The sequence below is a fragment of the Pteropus alecto genome, unplaced genomic scaffold, assembly GCF_000325575.1.
Source record: "Pteropus alecto unplaced genomic scaffold, ASM32557v1 scaffold52, whole genome shotgun sequence".
Taxonomy (NCBI): Eukaryota; Metazoa; Chordata; class Mammalia; order Chiroptera; family Pteropodidae; genus Pteropus; species Pteropus alecto.
In genome coordinates, this window is record NW_006433941.1 from 4,010,597 (window position 1) to 4,016,167 (window position 5,571).

A 5,571-nucleotide genomic window follows, 5' to 3' on the forward strand; every position below is an offset into this window, starting at 1 on the left:
TGCAAAGAAGGCGCTTTTCTTTTGGTTTCCAGTAGGTGGCGTCTAAGCCTCTTGGATTCCTGCTTTATATAAAGCCTTAATAATGCCTTTTTTTAATTTTAATTTTTAAATTTTATTTATTCATTTATTTTTATATATAATGCCTATAGCACCTGGTATTCCTAGGTGGTCTCCCATCCAAGTACTAACCAGCCTGACCCTGCTTAGCTTCTGAGATCAGACGAGATAGCGCATGTTCAGGGTGGCATGGCTGTAGACACCTTTTTTTTTTTTTCTTATAGATGTTTAATCACACTCGCTACCCATAGTCTCAGTCCCTGTTAGTGTTAGCGACAGTTTTGATAGCGTTTGCTCAGATTCCCCTGGGGCTCCACAGTGTTCAGTCTTGGAGGGTACAGCAGGGAGGGGGAGTCGCCCTCTGGCTTGGGGGATGAGGGCTGCGGCTCAGCCTCGGTTTTGCAACCGTGACTGGTAAAAATCAACTATTATTTCTCTGCTGTCCCTTCTCTGCTCTCTGCCCTCTGCCCTGATGACTGGGCCCTGCCTCAAGCCATGTAGAGCTCACAGCTCTCCCAGGCAGGGCTGTTCAGGGAACTCACCACACCTTCTCCCCTCCCCCTACCTTTACATGGAGTTCTAGCTGCAAGAGGCAGCTTCTTTGTTTCTCCCAGTCTACCTCCCAACACCCGGGGTTCTGACCTGTGGTAGCTCTTATATGCAGATCCTACTCTCAGACATGCTGGTGTGCAGTTTGGATGTTTTTTGATGAGCTTTAGATATTCAGCTTATTGTTGTTTCAAGGGGAGAGATCTGGGAACATCTCTCACTCTGCCATGTTTCTGACCTTTGCAGATTCCATCTGGTGGCTTTATAAATTATTCTTTATATTTTTTAATCTTTTCTTCTTTTTCTTCTTAAAGATGTCTCTCTAACATTTCTTATACTGGCTTGGTGATGATGAACTCCTTTAGCTCTTTTTTTTTTTTTAATTTACACTCTTAATTATCAGCTAGAATAAATAACAAAACATACTTTTCACAATACTTAATTTTTGTATAAAATTGTCAAATTAAGAGACCCATTTCAAATATGCTTCATATTAATCACTTTGTCTAACCCATCTCTCATTTTATGATATGGAAACATTTAAATGGCTAAATCAAGATGATTCTACAGTATTTTTATATATAATACAAACAAAAACTTGTAGTGTTATATCCTTTAACTTTTTCTTGTCTGATAAGCTCTTTATCTTTCCTTCGATTCTAAATGATAGCTTTGCTTGGTAGAGTAATCTTGGTTGTATGTCCTTGCTTTTCATCACTTTGAGTATTTCCTGCCGATCCCCTCTGGTCTGCAAATTTCTGCTGAGAAATCAGCTGACAGTCTTATGGGAGCTCCCTTGTAGTTAATTCCTTTTCTCTTGCTGCTTTTAGATTCTCTCTCTGTCTTTAACCTTTGACATTTTAATTATGATGTGTCTTGGTGTGGTCCTCTTGGGTTCATCTTGTTTGGGACTCTCTGCATTTCCTGGGCTTGTATGTCTATTTCTTTCACCAGGTTAGGGATGTTTTCAGTCATTATTTCTTCAAAGAGGTTTTCAATTCCTTGCTCTCTCTTTTCTCCTTCTAGTATCCCTATGATGCAAATGTTGGTATGCTTGATGTTGTCCCAGAGGCCCCTTAAACTATCCTCATTTTCTTGGATTCTTTTTTCTTGTTGCTATTCTGAATGGGTGTTTTCTGTTACTTCATCTTCTAAATTGCTGATTCGATCCTCTGCTTCATTTAATCTGCTGTTAATTCCGCCTCAGATATTCTTCATTTCCGTTATTGTAGTTTTCATTTCTGACTAGTTCTTTTTTCGTGTTTTCTACTTCTTTGTTAAAGTTCTCACTGAGTTCTTCTATTCTTCCCCTAAGTTAATTGAACAGCCTTATAACAAGTGTTTTGAACTCTGCATCTGGTAGATTGTTTGTCTCCGTTTTGTTTAGTTATTTTTCTGGAGCTTTGTTCTGTTTTTTCATTTGGTACTTGTTTCTTTGTCTTCTCATTTTGACTGCTTACTTGTGTTTGTTTCTATGATTGGTCATGATGACTGCCATGACCAGTGAAGGAGCTGTTGTGCAAGGGCTGACCCTACAGAACAAGATTTGCTTTAGTGGGGCTCTAGTGCCTGCCCTGTCTACTCTTTGGGTGTGTTGTCCTCAGATGTGACTCTGAGTGGTGCTCTGGCTCAGACCAAAGCTGGCCACTAGATATGCAGGCTGAGGCCTCCTGTGAGGGGCCCTGTTGCAGACCAAGTTTAGCTGCACACTGTGCCCTGCCTGAGCCACCTGGCATGAGCCACCAAGCAATCCACAGATAGCTACCACCCTTGCTGGGCTTGGAAGTGCCTCAAGAGGCCAAGCTTCAAACTAAGAAGTATGAGGCATGTCGTAGCAAGAGGTATGGGGCACGCCGAAGCCAGATGCTGCTTGTTTAGGCTTTGTGAAATTTTGAGAGATTTTAGGAAAGTCTGTAGCATGAGCCAAGACAGGCCATTTGTATGGAAAATCTACTGAAAGTGACTTGGATGGGCCTGCAAATTGGGAGGGGAAGGTCTCAGGGGCTCACTAGGGTGGGGAAACCAGTGTTAGTTTTGCATCATGATAGAGACTCAGATATGGTGGCTACCTGGGTATGCAGGCTGGATAGGGAGAGAACTCAACAAAGAAGCAACTCCCTTTGTCTGGGAGAAAGCTACCCCTCCATCTCTTGTACCAAAGCCCGACAACTCAGTTTCTCCTCATATGTGCCTGGCGCCTCTCAAATTACTGCCTCAGCTCTGGAGCTCAGAATGAGTGAGTCCATCAGTGGTAAGACTTTGCATGGGCCCATAAGAGGAAAGTCTGAGACTTCCTCGGCCCTTCATCTTAACCAGCCACAATCTCTGCTATTTTTTACAGTCAGAAGTGTGGGGACTTCTCTTCATGGCACCGGAACCCTGACCTGGGGAGCCCAGTTTGGGGCCTCCAGAAGTACCTTCGCAGCCAGGATATTTCTCTCAATTAATTCTCAACCACCACGCATGGTTGTGGAACATGCCTGTTTCATGTCTCTGTCTCGACATGGCTTCTTCTGTGTGTCCCCTAATGTAGGATTTCTGTTCAGCCAGACTCCAGGCAACTACCAAAGATGGCTGTTCTGTAGTTTAGTTGTGACTTTGACCACAAGCCTGCCTGAAACCACACTTGTCCAGGCACCACCAAGCCCAATCTGGGCAGACCCGGTAGTATTATTGCCATGTCTGCCCCTCCGACACTCCTGCCTGGCCACCCCTCCTTCCAACACTCTCTCCCTCATCTCTGGGTTCCTGGGACCACACACTTCAGTTCTCCTACCTCACCAGTTTCTCCTACCAAATTAAAGTCTCTGGCCATAGCCTGAGCCTTGACTCATTTATCCACCTGTCTACTTGATACATGAACTTGGATTATTAATAGAATTTAATCCTAACATACACGAAACAGAACTCTTGATTTTCCCCTCTAAGTCATTTATTCCCATTGTGGCATCACCCTCCATAAAACTGCTCAAGCCAAAACCTAGGAGGCATCTTGACTCTCTGGTTTCCTTCAGGGCCAAGACCTCAGCAAGCCTCCAGAGGCGTGTCTCCAACTCTCCCCCCAGTATATCCTGCTCTGCATTTTTACCACCACTTCCCTAAGCTCAGCACTATCAAAAGTTTCCTGAGTGGTCTTTTTTCTTCTGCTCTTACTTCCCTTTAGTTTATTCTTACTTCCCTTCAGTTTATTCTTACTTCCCTTTAGTTTATTGAGCATCCAGACAATACTCCTAAAAAAAAAAAAAAATCAGATCATGCCACTGTAAGGACAAATAATGAAAAATGAGTCTTAATACCCTCAGTTAAAAATAAAGGAAAGGCTCTCTCTCCCTTCCCTTTATTTAGAGCAGTTACTTTAGAAAATTTGTCCTTGTATATTCTTTTTCTGTCTCTTCAATCATCTGTAAATCTTTTTAGAGAGCAAATAAGCCTCTAGTTAGCTTTAAATGCCAGAAATGTCTTTCTCAAGGACCAAGGAGCCATCTATTTGAAAGGCAGACTTCAAGGGAGAAAGTTTCCCTTCTCTCCTATGAAAAGGTAGGAGCAGTACTCGGCGGTGACTTGCTCCAAGTTGCAGAACCCAGTTCCTGTCATAAAGCTGAAAGTTTGTTTTTCTCTAGATAAAGCCAATTAGCTAACATGGATAGTCTTCTTGATTACCAAATAAAGTTAAGACGAACTATGTGTGACAAATGATGTTGTTGAGTCTACTTACTGAAGGACTAGTTAGCCTTTATCTTGAGAATATGTATACTGCCTGGTTCTATACAGGGATGAGATTTCTTTGTCTTTGCAGTCTCTTCGCAGATCTCCCCTGTTGTACATCACATTCTGGTTGCATGCCTATTCAATAATAAAAGTGTTTTCTTTCTCTACTTCCTTTTTAGAGAGGTTTTCTGAGTTGGAAAATTTTTATTTTAATTATACTTCCCCAACACTATCCTCCGTAGCCTCCTGCTGCACTTAGAAGAAATTCTCAAGTCCACAAATTGTCTAGCAAGGTGCTGTATGATCCAAACCCTGCCCTACTCTCTTACTTCAGCCCAGACCTCAAAGTCCCCATTCAACACAGTTAGCCAGCCACCCACAAATCTTTCTTTTCCCCAGGGCTTAGAACCCTCTCCTAGATCTTTTCATCACACCTTCTCATCACACCTGTCTCAGCTCAAGCCTCATCTCCCCGGTCCTTTCCCCATTCACTATGTGTCACTTACACTGTTTTGTTTCCTCCAAAAGACTTATTATAATATTTTTATCTTGTTGATTGACTGTCTCCCTCCATGAAAATACAAGCACTAACTTTTGTCTTTTGTATTCATTCTCAATCCCTAGAGGCTAGAACAGTGACTAGCACACAGTAGGGACTCAATAAATATTTAAGTAAATGAATGTAAGTGGCATTATTAGTGTTTCGTTGCTCTGAATCCCCTCCCATTCCAGCCATCTTCTCTTCTGAAATTACCTTATTTTAGATGACTGCAAGCTCACATGATCCAACTGTGGGGTAAAACAGCCTTGAAGTTTAAACCATATTAATAAGGACAACATCCTGATCAGACACAATGTGTCTCTTGTCCTCCCAGAGATAAGGCCCCACAGTCATTGCTCTGATGAATGAGAGTGGAGCCACCCCCAGGCCAGGGGTGGGAGGAAGGAGTAAGCATTACCTGCCCCTCCTTCTCTCCTTCACTCTCACCTGCTAACAGCCCATTTACAGATTAGGAAATTAAGGTTCAGGAAGTAATGTCACTTGGACTCACTGCACCGTCACAAGTGCTGAGTCTCTAAAGCATCTGCTCTTTCCTGACATCATGGAAATGTCACTTGCAGTAACATGTTGAGGGCTCCTCAAAACCTTTGCACGAGGAGCTGTTGAGAGAACCAGAAATACTCAGCTGGAGAAGAGATGGCTCAGGGTTTCCAAAGACCTGATCTGAGTTTTTCCAGAGGGAAAAATTGGAGCAC

At 42.7% G+C, this 5,571-nt stretch overlaps 1 pseudogene; it reads right to left on the reverse strand.

The window, feature by feature from the left end:
* Window positions 1-140: 140 nt before the first annotated feature.
* Window positions 141-258, reverse strand: LOC112477091 (annotated as a pseudogene).
* Between the last annotated feature and the right edge of the window lie 5,313 nt (window positions 259-5,571).